Below are 15957 nucleotides of genomic sequence, written 5' to 3'. Positions count from 1 at the left end.
GGAATGTCATGATAGCTCAGGTGGCTGAAGGTGTGGACTGAAAGATTGGGGAGTGGAAGCTTCTCTGAGGCCATTTGGTGTATGAGTAGCACAGGCAGGATCCCTAACCTCTCCCAGCACGTCATTGTCTTTGAGATGAAAACAATGAACTGCATTTTTTCTCTCTCACAAGATGATGCTGAGAAAAAATAAATGAACATCATCAATGTGACCTCTTTTAGTAGAAAAAGCTAAGCTGAAAAATGAATGAAAGCTGTTTTCCTACAAATATAAGCCTCCACTTTCTATGTTACTAATTGAAGACAGGGAAAACATGAGGATTTTATTTTCTAAACTTGGAATTGAATTATTTAACTGTTTGGACATGGGCAGTGGTTAAGAACATTTTTAAAAAATGGAAAAAAAATGCTTTCTTGCTGAAAATATGAAATTACCAGATCTTGTATCTTTCTTCATGCACCTGTGGTATTTTCTAGCTAATACCGATGGAATGATATTTTGGAAATTGAGCAACAGATATTCTCAATAAAACTATAAATTCTCACTGTAAAGTGTTACTCTACTTGAGTTGTTTTCTAATGTCTGTTTAATACATGCAGCTTTAATGTGATATGTCCTCTAGAACTAAATTGCAAATAGAAGGTAAATTGGACGAATTGATAGTTTTAGGCCATAAAACCCCCTTTCCTGCTGTGCTTTCCTTGGGCCCTCAGATCTTTCATAGGGACTGCCCACCTCTGTGCATGAATGTGGAGGCCATACTTGGAGGGTTATGGGGTAGAGGGAATGACGGAGCCATCTTCTCAACAGCTTTCCTATCTTTGCACCGCTCTCTGAGCACAGATTAATTTTTTAATGTCATGATTCTTTACTCTGAATATCGAGCACCAAGATCTGCATCATTTTTGAAATAATCTTTACTGCTAAATCAACCAAAATCTCTTTTAAAGCATACACACAGTTACTACTTTTTAAAATAAATTTATTCTTTGAGTCAAAGAAAAAATGCTGTAAGTTGTTCTTTTTAGGAATGTTTTAATTGGAAGGTGAAATCAAGCAATTATTGAAAGTTTTAAAGAACATTTAAGCAAACGTTTCTTTTGAAAGTGAATTAGGAAGTATTTTGGTATAAACATTAATTACAGTGTTTTAAGTGATTGTGATAAAATTACAATTAAAAATAAAACATGCTTGTAATTTAGAGGTTCATTTTTCTTACACCTGTTTCACCTTTGGTGCTTTTTACTTGGTGGCACCTTAATGAGCAGAGACAAGAGTTCTTGGTGTCACTTTAGAATGTCCTCCATCTAGACAGAAAAGACAGTGAATTTCCAGTGTGTCTGGTCCACAGCAAATGACAGGCATGGACTGATTCTCCCCTCTCACTCTCTTCTCCAGTCTCCACCAGAGATAAGAGAATGGTTCCCTGGGAGGTTCTTCAAGTTCCTAAAGAGATGAGATTCCCAGAGACCTTTAAGACCCTGGCTAACGGAGAGAGCTTGTCCCTCTCAGTCTTCATGTCCCGAAAGTGATCAGCAGAGGGCATGTGCAGCTGAGATGGCACCCTGACATGTCTCCCTGCCTCTTCCCCAGTCTGCCCCCAATGCATGGGGAACACTTCTTCTCAGATGCTCTTTAAATGTCCATCACAGGTCCCTGTGCCATTTGCTCGGCAGCAAGTTCATCTGTGCAATTGACTGTCTACCATAGACCATGACAGAGAATTGTATTTTTCCATTTTTATGAAAGCAGGCAGCTTTTGACACTTAGAAATTCCATTTCAGCTACTGTAAGTAGGCACCAAATTGCTGTCTACTTACTGTAATTATGGACAATTCTAAAACTTTCACACATTTTCAGAGTTTTAGTGAATCATTTTAAGAAGATATCAGGGGCATTGTGTCTCTCTAGTGGGATGGGATTATAATGCATTTTCCCCCAAGTACCTTCAGCCAGCACTGTGTGGCTTTATCTGCATTGAATTTCTAACGTATCATAGTTCAAAGGATGTCTTGGGTGATGGCTGATTAGTTGCCCATGGAAATGACTTGGATGCATGGCCTAATTTTTCAAAAAGCTTTAAGAAGGGTCACAGCAAAATTCAGTTATAGGACATGAAATAAACTAATGTGTATTTTCCTGCCCTTTTTAAACTGTATTGTTTATTTGTCATGTTTCTGGGGTATAGATCATTATTAATGACAGTCCAGTGTATCCCAAGTATGAATTAAGGTTACAGAGCACTGGGGCTTATTTTTTCTAATAATATACACTTAAAGAATGCTTTGGAATTAACATTTCTGTGATAAAAATTTGCAAATGTGAAGAAGAGTTATCACAACAAATATTTTGATTTTTTTTTCTTTGAATTTTGTTCAATTCAGTAAGTAACACTTAGACATTTATGATCCCAAGGATTTTTCCATAACTGTCTCATCATTGGATGAAATGGTGGTGTCTGTCCAGCCAAACCTGCAGTCCCAGTGGCTGGTTGTGGTTGCAGAGGGTGAAGGACAAGGGCCCCTGATCAAGTTGGAGATGATGATCAGTGAGCCTTGCCAGAAGACCAAGAGGAAGAGTGTTCTTGCTGTGGATAAAGGAAGCACCAAGGTCAGGTTTGCACAGGGCATCAAGGAGGAGCACCAAGGAATTCCTGTACCAGGAATACAAAGATCACCTGAGCAACTCCATAGAGTGGGAGGGGAGCCAGGAGCGGAGCAGTCCAGGAGTGGCTCCAGTGTGGGGACCCTGCTGGCCCAGAGGACAGGACCAACAGGAGCACAACCCTGCCGCTGCCTGGGGAGGGGAAGGACAGGAAGCTGCTCAAGAGTGGTGGTGCAGACGCCTTCACCAGCTTCCCCACCCAGGGGAAGTTTCCAGAATCCAGTAACCCTAGTGACCTTACAGTGGCCTCCAGGGGCTTGATGGACTTGGAGATCGGCATGTATGCCCTGCTCTGTGTCTTCTGCCTGGCCATCCTGGTCTTCCTGATCAACTGCGTGGCGTTTGCCTGGAAGTACAGACTCAAAAGGCTTGCGGTGAGCAAGCAGGGTAACATCCCCCACTCCCACGACTGGGTCTGGCTTGGGAACGAGGTGGAGCTTTTGAGAACCCAGTGGACATCACGCTCCCCTCGGAGGAGTGCACTACCATGATAGACAGGGGGCTGCAGTTCCAGTAGAGGAACTTCCTGTTGAATGGAGATTCCCAGAAGCCCTTCCCCAGTCAGCTGCTCAGACCTTCTGACTATGTCTATGAGAAAGATGAAAAACGAACCTGTAAACTCTTCTGGCCCAAAGAGGAAGAGGGTCAAGTTTACTTCCTACACCACTATCCTCCCTGAGGATGGGGGCCCTTACACCAACTCCATCCTCTTTGACAGTGATGACAGCATCAAGTTGTCTACCAGGACATGGGCCTGGGGGACTCACAGACTTGAAATACTGTGTTATAATTGAATTCACTGATGTGCCTTCTGTTTTTCAAACAGCTGGAGCCGTGAGCTTGTTCAGCAACAGAGGGTGATTCAATAAGGATTTATTTGTTGAAGCCTGGTGTGTGGGGGCGGGGGGGGGGCAGGGTCAGGGTCCTCTTCTAAGCACATGGAACTGGCCTGAAGAGTTAGTGCAGCTTGTGTGTAAGCCAGGATGAGCACCTGGCATGGCCCCTGTAGTACTGCTGCAGCACTGGGTCAGCAGTCGCACACCACCTGGTACTCGCTCATTACCAGTGCACCAAGTTTTCCACCAAGGACTTTATCCGTCAGCTCAGGACAAACAGATGTTTAGAATTGGGAGGAGTTTGATGGTTAATTTTCCTATAGTTTGACATCAGTCGGGTGCATGGACAAGTCTTACTCTGGGCCTGAGAACTCTTCTGTGACAGGTGAGTGAATGTGGCCACCCTTTGGTGATATGCTCCACATTGTTTGTATGCACATTTATACCAATGCTTGTTGTTGTTTTGTTTTGGGGGAGAGTTATTTATTGTTTTGTTTTTGACTTCTGGGAGGCTTTTTGAAACATACATGGTTTCTCTCATTTAACTGACATTTGCTTGGATGAGACAGGAGTTGGGCTCCCTGGAACCAGCCTTGGCCACATCCAGATTGAATTCCCAGGGCCCTTCTCTGCTTCACCCTACTGTTTATGGATACAAAGTAACTGAATCCTCATTTTCTGTAGCCCTTGTTTTCTCATTGACACATCTTAAATCAGCATTGCATGGCAGATTTTTTTTAAAAAAAATTAATATTCAGGGCTGGGGATGTGGGGATGTGGGGTAGCGCGCTTGCCTGGTATGTGTGCAGCCCGGGTTCGATCCTCAGCACCACATACAAACAAAGATGTTGTGTCCGCCGAAAACTAAAAAATAAATATTAAAAAAAAATTATCTCTCTCTCTTTAAAAAAATTAATATTCAATGAAAAGAATTCACATGAATTTTGCAAAAATTGGGGAATATCTGTGAACCACAAAAAAATTTTGTTTTAAATACATAGTAGCTGAAAATCCATGTGGGAAATTATAGAGTCCATTCCTAAGGGGAAAAGGCCCACTTAAAACACCTAGTCACATAAACATTTTGTGGAAAACATTTCACTCACTAGACTCAAATATGAAACTGGTGTGGACTTTCGCAAAAAGAAGATTCCTTAAAAACAGATATAGACTAAACTGCCATTTTACTCAAGAAGAATAGAGAAAGCACGGATGAGATTCTGTTTAGCAGGATGGAAATCCATCTATTCAGTGACCAGGAAAACATCACATCTGTGCTTCTGGCCAAGAGAAAACATCACAGAATGTGTCCTGAGGTAGGAAACCAATGAGCACAATCAATACAGTCATTAAAAATAAGTGGCCACTCTAAACCTCAAGATACAGTTGTCAGGAAATCAAGGGTCAGAAAAAGAAGGGGAGGAAGATAAAAAATGAGTCTCCAATTCTTTTTGAAAAAATAAACAGCAGTTGAAACAGTGGTATGAAATGGAGTTAGAGCAAGCTTCCGAATAAGAGAACGAGACAGCTTGTCAATTAAATAAATTGAAATGGCTGCAAACAGACATCATGGCTTCCTTGGGAACATCTTTTAGCACTAGCAAGGGGTCTCAGGAGGTCTCCCAGAAGAGAGGCCCTTGCAGGGTCTTGACATACCTCACAGAAAAGAAATCCAGGATGTGTCCAAAACAGGCACAGCAGAGATTTATTTGGGAAATAAGGAATGTGCACTTGGGCAGCCTGAAAGTGGACACTATCTCGAGAATAAGTGCTTTCAGGACCTTGGGCTCTTCTATTAAGGGAAACTTTGTGCTTAGTGACCATGTCAAATGTGTGGGTGGCATCACCTGGTGGGCTCAGTTCTCTTCCTCAGGGAGCACAGGGCTGACACGGTGCTGTGGTTCTCTTAGGGATATCTGGGTGGATGTCATCCAGGCGATAAGGTTTGGAAGGTACCCACATGGTGGCTCCTCCAACATCTCCCCTTTGGCTCTGTTCTGGCAGCGCCTGCAGGCATTAGTGACTGGACTCACAGTGCTCCAAGGCTTACAGGCCTCTCAGGAATCCACATCAGGAGGAAAATAGGCTGGGGCCCAAAGGAGGGATGGGGCCTCTTAGGGTTAGACTTAGGGTTTCTTCTATCTTGTCTCTCTTTGAGCCACAACAAGTGGAGGCAAAGACTGGCAGGTGAGCAACTGCCATCACCAGGCAGGAATTAAATTGCCCATGTCTCCAGCTCTTCTCGTCAATGGCAATGTGTGAAGTACAGGGGAAACAGCACATTAATGTTCTCCTGCCTTTTAAAATAGCTCAGCTTGGGCTATTGACTAAATAAATTTGCTCCCTTAATTCCATATGGACTGTAGGTGAAATGAATCTGCTGTCCAGCTGGGGACAGAGAATTCACTCAGGCCCAAGAGACTGCTCTGATGCGAAGGAGAACATTGTCATTGCTGGTGGCGCAGGACTAGCCAATGGTCCTTGGGTTGCACCAAGACCCGACATCTATGAGAAAAGAGTTCCATGTTGGTGCCTGGGAAGGAGCCGGCAGCAAGGCTGAGCAATTCCTCCCAGGGACTAAAGTGCACAGGGATGGCCTGCTTCTGAGACCTGAGCAGTAGCATGTGAAATGCCCACACCAGCACGGCTCACTTTGCTCTAGGCAACAGTGACAAGTACCGGCCATGTGGAAGGGTGGGCACAGACCCAGGCAGGGGTGAGGACTGAGGAACCCTGAGATGATGGCGGTGCACAGAGAAGCTCCTGGCGCTCCAGGTCTTCTGCTCCATGATGGGGTGGCTGCGAGACCTGAGGGCTGTGAAGGTCTCTGGGCAAACCACCCAAAACCCATCCAGTTCCTCACCAGATCCACCCAACCCCACTCACAGCCAGCAATATGAAGAGGAGGGCTCTTCCTAGGCCTCAACAGCGACTGCCATTTTCTCTTCTGCCACATTCCATACAGTGCCTGATATTCAATACAGAATCATGAGAGACACAAAACACCAAAGAGGACGATGACCACATCATGTAAGCAAAACAAGCAGGAGACAGAAAGGCCAATACTGCACGATCCCATGTATGTGGAATCTAAACTAGTCAAGTGTGCAAAACAGAGAGAACAGAGATCTCCAAGGCCTGAGGTTTGTGGGCAGGGGGGAGGGGCCACTAACACAGGATGCAGCTTCAGGTGTGTAAGGTGCCTGTCCAGAGGCCTAAATGCATAGCTATGTGACCACCCTGCACACTGGGAATTTGCTGGGGAGATGAATGTTAATTTAATCTTCTTTCACACACGTGCAGGCAGATGATAAGCATTGTGGTGATGGTGTATTGTGACATTTCATGACTTGCATCAAAACAGCTTTTTGTACACCAGCTACATGTGGCATGTACACACATAGAGTACAAGGTAGTACAGGTTTTTATGCCAGGGATATCTCAATAAAATTGCGTTTAAATTTTAAAAAATCTTGAATTTACATAAGGAGTGGAATTAGATTTCCTGGCTTATATCTTGAAGAATCTTTTTTGAGAAGACTGGCAACACTGCAAAATGGATAGGGATATATCAGCAAAGAAAAACTGTAAAAACAGTCCAATAATGTTAGAATGAAAAAAACGGCATTGGGGCAGGAGAACATCCTCTGAGAGAGTCACTAGCAGCCTGAAAAAATCAGCAAACTCAAAAGTAAGCAACAAAATTTATACTACTAAAGCAAAACCGAAACACGGGAAGATAAAAGGAAAAACTTCATGAGGAATTTGAAAATTGTGAGACCATATCAAACTGTGCTAAGAAATCCTAGTCAGGGAGGCACAAGACAGGAGAAAAAAATGTTTGAAGGTACTGTCTGATATTTAAAAGTCACAGCTCCCAGGTGCAAGGAATTGAAAGAATGCCATGTCCACAGATAAACCCCACTGAACATATCCTGTCAGCCCCCTGAGAGAAAATTCAGAAGGCAACTGCAGGAAATGGAGATGTTACATCTAAGGGACATATATGAGCAAAGCAGCAGGGCCATCAGAAGCTATGCAAGCCACGAGATGATTTATGAAAAAGAAAACACTCAAAAGTTGAAGCGAAAATACTTTTCAAACAGTAGAGAAATAAGCAGTGTTTTGGTGGGGTTTTTTTTTGTTTTTGTTTTTTTTCCCCAAAAAATAAATAAATAAATAAAATCTGAGAGCATCCCTTACTAAAAATCTTGCACTATGTGAAACTGAACAGGCTATTGCTGTGCAGGAGAGACCTGTCAATGGTAGGCTTGGTGCTGGGGGTGGAACGCAGGGCCTTGGGCATGCTAGGCAAGCACTCTACCCCTGAGCCACGTCCCAGCCCCACGGCAGGCTGATTCATGAGTCAAGGGAGGAAGAACAGGTGCTTGTCCCTAGTAAGTACACCAGCCAGGCCACCACTCGGTGGAATTGTCCTCGACAGTAAGAAGAAACGAGACACTGCCAGGACTGGCTCTGACTCCTGCCACTTGCTAGTGTCTGACCACAAGGGTCTCTATCTCTAGCACACTCCTGGGCACCCAGTGTGCACTTAGGAGTGTGCTAGAGACCCTTTGGGGACAGAAAGTTCCTTGTCCCTCAGGAAGGTTAATGGCAGCACTGAGTCAGGTTCAACCTTAAGAACATAGGTATTGCCAGAGTAGTGAGTCCATGAACCTGCTCTGCCAAACCAGCATGAGAAATCCTGGCAAGGAGGTCTGGAAGTTAATTGAAGGTTGCCCACAGACTGAAGAGGGTTTGTTCAGGAAAGAATTGCTGAGCCTGAGGAAAAGCAGGGTTGGTGGCATTCTGACCTTGGGGGCAGCTGCTCAAAACACTCCATCCCCAGAGCCTGCCACTGCTTGACCTGCTGGAAAAGCCCATGCAGAGGCGTTGACATCAGTTGATTTGGACTCGCCCTGAAGCTCACTCCCCAGGAAAGCCCTAACTCCAGGAAAATAACCAGCTGCAGTTTAGTATCACAGAGGCCCAACACAAAGACCCCAGGGGCAGAGGGCCAGGGGTGGCAGGGGACAGAAACACATAGCCAGAAGTGCCAAATGGCATCATCAAATTCAAAGCTGTTGTTCCTTAAGCTACATCATCTAAAAATGAAACAAAAGCAAGCCACAGACTGGGAGAAAATATTTGCAAGTATATATCCCTAAAAAGGATTTACGATTTATAAATGACTCATATCACAACAGTAAGACACACCTGTAAAAATTAGGCAAAAACTTGTTAAATAAATTATATGAATGGCAAAATGTTCAGACAAAGGATGCAAGACATGGTCAGTAATTAACACAAAGCAGAAAAAACTCAAATGAGGTATCATGTGACACCCTCACCAGGGAGATGATAGAGGGTGCAGGGAGGTTGCAGAGAGGAGAGGACCCTGGAGCTGCTGGGGGAAATGCAGGTTAAACTGCCTCCCAGAAAGCTGATCCTGGGTGTGTCTCGCAGCCCTGCGTCCACCCAGCACCCTCCCCTGAGGTACTTCACCCCCGTGCCACGTCCCCAACCCTTCTTACATTTTATGTTGAGACAGGGCCTCACTTGAGGCCTTGCTGAGTTGCTGAGGCTGGCCTGGAACTCATGATCCCGCTGGGGGCCAGCCTTGGTCCACAGAGACGCCCTCCTGAGTGCGAGGGCAGCAGCGACACTTGCAGCACACTAAGCTGGCAGTAAAGCTGCCTGTCCCCACGCTGTGGATAAGCAAGCCTGGCCGACCGTGCAGCAGAATGTCATCAGAAATTAAAAGAGCACGGATTCATGCTACGGAACACGTGACCTCAAAGCATTATGTCACATGGAAGAAGCCAGCCTTAGAAGAATCATCTCATGTGACCAGACAGATATGAAATGTCCAGAAAAGGCAAAGTGTACACCAGAAAGTAGGTCTTCGATCTACCTGGACCAGGGTCCGGGCCATGGAAACCCAATGGGCGCAGTAGATAGTGAAGTACAGAAATGTTCTGATTCATCTAGGACCAGGGTTGCACCACTCAGTACAGTTACTAAAAATCATTGAATTATGCCCTGGAAATGGGCAAATTTTATGATACGTAGAATTTATTTCAATAAAGCCTTTTAGGGCTGGAGATGTGGCTCAAGCGGTAGCGTGCTCGCCTGCCATGCATGTGGCCCGGGTTCGATCCTCAGCACCACTTACAAACAAAGATGTTGTGTCCACCGAATACTAAAAAATAAATATTAAAAAAATTCTCTCTCTCTCTCTCTCTAAAAAAAAAAAAAAAGCCTTTTAACATTAAAAAAAAAAAGGAAATTAACCAATCAAAATTTCCTGGACAAAGCAGGCAAGAGTTGCTTTGGAAAGAGGTCCCCGCGCTGCTAAGCCAACTGCATCTTAGAAGACTGAGGAGGCGACGTGAAGGGGTGCTGGTTCTCCTGGGGAAGGCAACCTGTGGGCCTGCTCCTGTGGCATCCTCTCCTGGAGAGCAGTGGCCCTTCTCCTCCTCCATTTCTCTGATAAGCAGAACAGTGTTGGGAGACGGCAGTCTCTAAACAGGTATCGATGGGATGAGTATAATCCTGAGGTTGACGTCCATGTGGTAGAAGCTCCTCTTACTCCTATTTTGGAGACAAGGAAACTGAGCAGGAAGCTCTGATCACACAGTAAGAGGTAGAGCTGGGATTTGACCCAGGGGATCTATTTCCATCCTCAGAACCCTCTAAAGACCACCAAGGGACTCTCTCTCGGGGCATCCCTGCCTCTGAAGAAAACCAGGCATCCCTGTAACCATTGTGACTTAGGGGAACAGATGTTTCCAGTTGCTTAGCAACCCCTTTGTCAAGCTGCCCCACCCCCACCTGTACAGATCTTGCTCCTCACAAAAGCTGCAGGTTCTTATGTGTGTGTCAAAGGTTTTCTCCAGCAGGTTGGGTGGGAAAGTAGCAGGACTCTCAGGAAGAAATACCAGCTGTACTGGATCCTCTCTAGAAGCAGGAGAGAGAAAGGAAGGAGAGTCCCCAGGCCACACTGGGCGGAGTCTGTGCAGTAGCTGCCTATTGATGTGCTCCACAGGTATTCTCTGCACACCTGCTCTGTGACCACCAGCACTCCAGGGGCAGGGGCTGTCCTCATCCACAGAAGAGATAAGACTCCTTAATGCTCACACTCTTGTAGAGGGAGGAAGAGTGGCAGATGTTAAGGCAGTGTCCCAGGACGGGCCATGTGATCAGCCAGCAGCCTGTGGGGTTGCTATTTCAAACTCATCCTCAGCAGACTCTGATGATAAGCTGTCACCTGAGCAAAGACCCGAAGGCAGCAAGGGAAGGGCTCATACAGCTACAGCAGGGAAAGCACTGTTCAGAACTGACGGCAGGGGCCAACAGCGTCCTTGGACATTACCCCAAACCCCCAAACTGCAGGACATGGGGGGCCCCTGGGGGTCGATGGCAGCCCATTCCCTTCCACAGCAGGAAGTGATGGCTGTCTTTCCAGCTGAGCCGGGAGTGCTGTAATGCCAGATTCGTGGGACCCCATAGACCTCCAGGAGCCGAATCCGATGCAATCACACAGAGTCTTTATTGCAAGCTCAAACCTGGACTTACAACTGTTTCTGATGCAGCTGTCCAGAGAAGTGAGTCCTGACCCTTAGTTCAGTGAGGATTTATAGGTTTTTTAGGGATACTCTATGCATCACAACATCTCACAGCAAATCATTTCATACCACGGGAAAATCAAACAACAACTCTTAACATTGATTACTACATTCATTGGCGGGAACAAGTTGGGTAAGAGTGATTGGTTAGTTCAAGTGGTGGATATGTTTGAACTGATTGGTTTAGGCCATGGGAGGTGTATGCATTAAACTACATGGTTTCCTAATATGTTATCAATCACCAAAACTACTGGGAGGGTCACCTGGCATTTCAGATATTTTCTCTGTCTCATGCAGATAGATGTTGCTAGGGGGTTGCTATGGGTCCTCACCTAGTGTAACTGAGTCAGGGACACCTGGCTCTGCAGATCTCTCCTGTTATTTACAGACAAACAACTCAGCAGGGTGGGTATGTGCCTAGGAGCGCTCTGTGGTTTTTTCCAAGGACAAGGGTCATGGCCCCTCCCTTTGGACAGGCCTTGAAGTAGAAGCTGATTTCTCAAAAATGGAGTCACATCAGTTTCTCAGTGCCAGGGATGGACACTTCAGGGCCCTGGTACATGACTACATGAGGGTGGTATTCAGGATGACATGATTCTCAGAGACTCCAGGGGGCCACAACAGAGGGGCACCAGGATTACGCATCCTCTCTGTGTTGATCTAGTGACTTTGCTCACAGTGTGGACCGAAGGCAGCCTTGAACCATTTAGATTATCATCTTTCTCTTTACTTCTCCCCTTCCATCATTTCTCTGTTTCTTTTCTCTCTCACTCATCCTATATACCTGACTATCTGATTTCTGGCACCTCTATGTACTTGGAGTTGGCAGGTGAGTGAGGCACACATTTACTTTAAATTTGCAAATGGCAAAACTCTAAACCACAGGCGGAAGCCCTCGAGAAAGGATTCCCTAACCAGAACCCCACAGGCTGAGCTGGGCTTCCCTGAGCACTGAGCTCCCTGCAGGACACAGGGACACGAGGAGCTCCCGCTGAGGTAGAGGTTGGTGGACTCTGACTGCTGCAGCAACAGGGCTATGCAGCCTTAGCAGACACTGCTTTACCCAAAGTGAATGGTAGTCACCAGAAGCCAGGAGAAGAGTAAAAGGGTGGCTGGGGGCCCACAGGCCCAGTGGAGGCGGGTGGGTCTGCGCGGGAGCCCTCTGCTGCCCTCAGGGCCCTGCTCCCAGATTCCAATGCCAGCACCTCTTCCTGAGTCTGAGCTGGCAGGAGACAGGCAGGGAGTTCCTGATCTCACCTCCCAGCTTCCAAGGGAGGTAGAACCTCCCCCTCCTCAGGATTCACAGGAGCTGTCTGCCTAGCAGAAGAGCGTGACCTGACCCAAGGCAGTCCCCAAAGTGGGTGGAATGTCCCTAGAGACATTATAGAAAGTACTGCTGAATTGGGTGATATGTAAAACCAGACAACCTTAGAAATATCTTTCTGTGTCTAAGATTCTTAAGTAAAGAGTGTTCTGGAGCAAGCTCCTAGGAGAAGAATCTCGACGAGCTCTCCTCTTTTCAGAGAATAACACTCTACGCTGACCCGTGTCAAGTTCTAGACTCCTTGGGCTTCATTTCAATTGACCAGATGGGTCAGTTCACAAGCTCAGCATGTGTTGGACCCTTGTGAAGCTTGCACTTCATAGTTGCCTGTGAAAGAGATGACCTCATTCAGCAAAGACCCAGGAAGGCTGTGGTGAAAGCAGGATGCCGCAGAGCATGAAAGAGCAGCCACTGGGCTTAGACATGGAACTGCAAAGGTCCTGGGGTTGCCTTCCTCAGCTCCCCCTCATCTGCATGCTTTGGTCTTCTTGGCAGCAGATGAAGTCTTCTTTAAACTCAACTTTGAGTGACACAGTCTGCTTCTGTGCTCAGGCCGACCTCTCTCTGTGGCGCTGTCTTGCTTTCCATGGAACTAGGTGTACAAGACACCATCCAAGTCTTGCAGGAAAAACAGCCACCAAGAGCAGGTAGCAGGTGACATTCAGATACCTCTGTTCCAGGGTATACTGCCCCCTGGGACATGTCATTTCAGTTTCAAGCCACACAGTTAAACTTGACCTCCAATTACAGCCACTATTGGCTCCTAACACAATTGCACCATAATTAACTGCCAAACCGCCACTAACAAATCCAGCTAAGTAACATAAATTTCCTCTTGTTATGCATAAATGACCTGTGAAGGACAATGAGGATATGCATAAACAAGTTTTCATGTTTGAATAGCAAGTTATTCTCCCATGCAAAAAGCAACATTTTCTGATAAAAGAATCTTTTTGGGCTAAGAAAGAAGAAGCTAATTTTATGCGATAATCATCTCAATCATTAATTTAAGTGAGTTCTTTTTAATAGCAATATTTTGAGGATATCATATTGGATTTTACAAAATTATGGATGTTGAAAATTCCAGATCACAGGGTTTGAGAGGTTTTACTACTTTTTGTTTATATTTGTTTACTTTTTGACTTATGTGGATTATCCTGTTTTGTTGTTAGAGCGTGGACCAATAGTAGGCCTGTGTTTATTTGCCCAGGAGCATCTGATGGCTGAATGGATTTGGAGGAAGTTTGTAGCAGGACAACAGTCTGTGCAGAGCCTTTCACAGATACATCTGTCACCAGGATGTCCGAAAAACAGAACCTGGGTCACATTCCTGAAAAGCTCATGCATCTTGCAGGAGTGTTCCATGGTGGAAGGCTCGGAGGATGAGCTCTGATCTCACCAGGGCCTTGATCCACGTGATGGATTAATAATCTGAAGGAACTGCTGGGCGGTAACTGTAGGCAGGCGAGGAGGGCCTTGGAGAAGCAGGTCTCTGGAGGCATGACTGGGATTACATCTGTCCCTGGCTCCTTGCCCCCTCTCTGCTTCCTGCTGCCCTGAGCTCAGCAGCTCTCTCCCCACACCCTCCCGCCATGATGTTCTTCCTCACCTCCACCCACAGCTGTGGACTCAGCTGACCTGGACTGAGCCCAGAATAAACTTTTCCTCCTCTGGGTTGTTCTTAGCAGGGGTGCTGGCCACAGCAAGGAATCGCTGACTAGCACACATTCCCACCAACCGTGGGTGAGAGTCCCCTTTTCTCCACGTCCTCAGTAGCATGCTGCCCTCTATCATAATAGCCATTTCAGTTGGAGTGAGGTGGCATTTCATCATGATTTTTATTTCCATTTCCTTGATGATTAGTAATTTTTGAGCAGTATTTCACAGTTCTGTTAGCCAGTTGTCTTTTTTGAGAAATGTCTATTAAGCCCTTCAGTCCATTTTTAAATTGGCTTATTTGGTTATTGAGTTTGAATCATTTACATATTTGGAATATTACCCACTTCTCAAATGTATAGTTTCTAATTAACTTTCTAAATATTTTCCCATTTTGTAGCTTGTCTTCTCATCCTGTTGATTGTTTTTTTGTAGTGTCAAAATTTTTGAATTTGATGTAATCCCATTTGCCAATTTTTACTTTTGTTGCTTTTTTTCTTTTTTCTTTCTTTCTTAAATTGGTTCTTTTTAGTTATATATAACATTAGGATTCATTTTTTCATGATTGTCAAAGCATGGATTATTATAATTTGCTCTAATTCAGCCCCCAGTCCTTCCCCCTTCTTCCTTCTCTCTACTCCTGTTCCCTTCTCTCTACTCCACTGATCTTCTGCTATTTATTATAGTTTTTTTTTTTAATGAGTGTCTTATGGATATACAAATGGCTTGCTAGGATTTCAAGGTCATATCCCAAAAACCTGTTCCCAGACCAGTGTCCTAAATATTTCTGCATGTTTTCTTCTGTCAGTTTCACAGGTTTTGCACTTAAGCTTTGAGCCCATTTTGAGTTGATCTTTGTAACTGGGGGGAGCTGAGGGTCTCATTTGTTTCTTGTGCATATCCAGTTTCCACAGAGCCATTATTTAAGGACTGACTTTCCTCCATTGTGCATAGTCAGGTTTTTCGTCACTGTGATCAAAAGACCTGACAAGAACGATTTTAGAGGAGGAAAGTTTATTTCACACTCACAGTTGCAGAGATCTCAGTCCCTAGATGGTTGCCTCCATGGCTCTGGGACAGAGGTGAATCAGGACATCATGGCAGAAAGATGCAGAGGAAAGCAGCTCAGGGCCTGGTGATTCAGAAGCAGAGAGAGCTGTGTTCACCAGGGGCAATACATACCCAAAGGCGCACCCCAAGTGACATGCTCCTCCCCCCCATACTCTGCCCAGTTACCACCCAGTTAATCCATTAAGTGGATTAAGGTACGGATTTGGTTAAGGCTCTCTCAACCCAATTATTTCATCTCTAAAATTTCTTTCATTGCCTCACACATGAGCTTTTGGGGGATGCCTTATACCTAAACCATATCTGTATTCTTGGCTCATTTATAAAAATATCAATTGACTATAAATGTGTAGAATTATTTCTGGGATCCCTTCTCTGTTTTGTGGGTCTGTGGGTCTGCTTTTATGGCAGTGCCATGCTGTTTTGATTAGTATGGTGCTGTAGTACATTTTGAAACCAGGTAGTTTGATGCCTCCAACATTTTTCATTTTGCTCAATGTTTCTATGGCTATTTGGAGTTTTCTGTAGGGTGCCATAAGCATATCAGGATTGTTTTCCTAGCTCTGTGAAGAATGACATCAGTGCATTGACAGGGATCGCCTGACTCTTACTATTCATCAGTGGACAAATGAATACAGAATACGTGGTGCATACACAGAATAGAATACTACTCAGCCATAAAAACCATGAAATTGTGGCACAAGTGACAGCATGGATGGACCTGGAGGAAGTTACATTAAATGAAATAAGGCAGGTCCAGAAAGACGAGCACCACCTCATC

General features: G+C 45.2%; 1 pseudogene; it reads left to right on the top strand.

Annotated features, from left to right (window-relative positions):
- Window positions 1–2398: 2398 nt before the first annotated feature.
- Window positions 2399–3439, top strand: LOC124093456 (transmembrane protein 132B-like; annotated as a pseudogene).
- Window positions 3440–15957: the final 12518 nt, after the last annotated feature.

Source organism: Marmota monax, unplaced genomic scaffold, assembly GCF_021218885.2.
Source record: "Marmota monax isolate L192 unplaced genomic scaffold, Marmota_monax_Labrador192_F-V1.1 WCK01_AAM20220418_F8-fsc01055, whole genome shotgun sequence".
NCBI classification, from domain to species: domain Eukaryota; kingdom Metazoa; phylum Chordata; class Mammalia; order Rodentia; family Sciuridae; genus Marmota; species Marmota monax.
The sequence above is the reverse complement of the archived record's forward strand: the minus strand, read 5'-3'. Positions and strand labels throughout refer to the sequence as shown.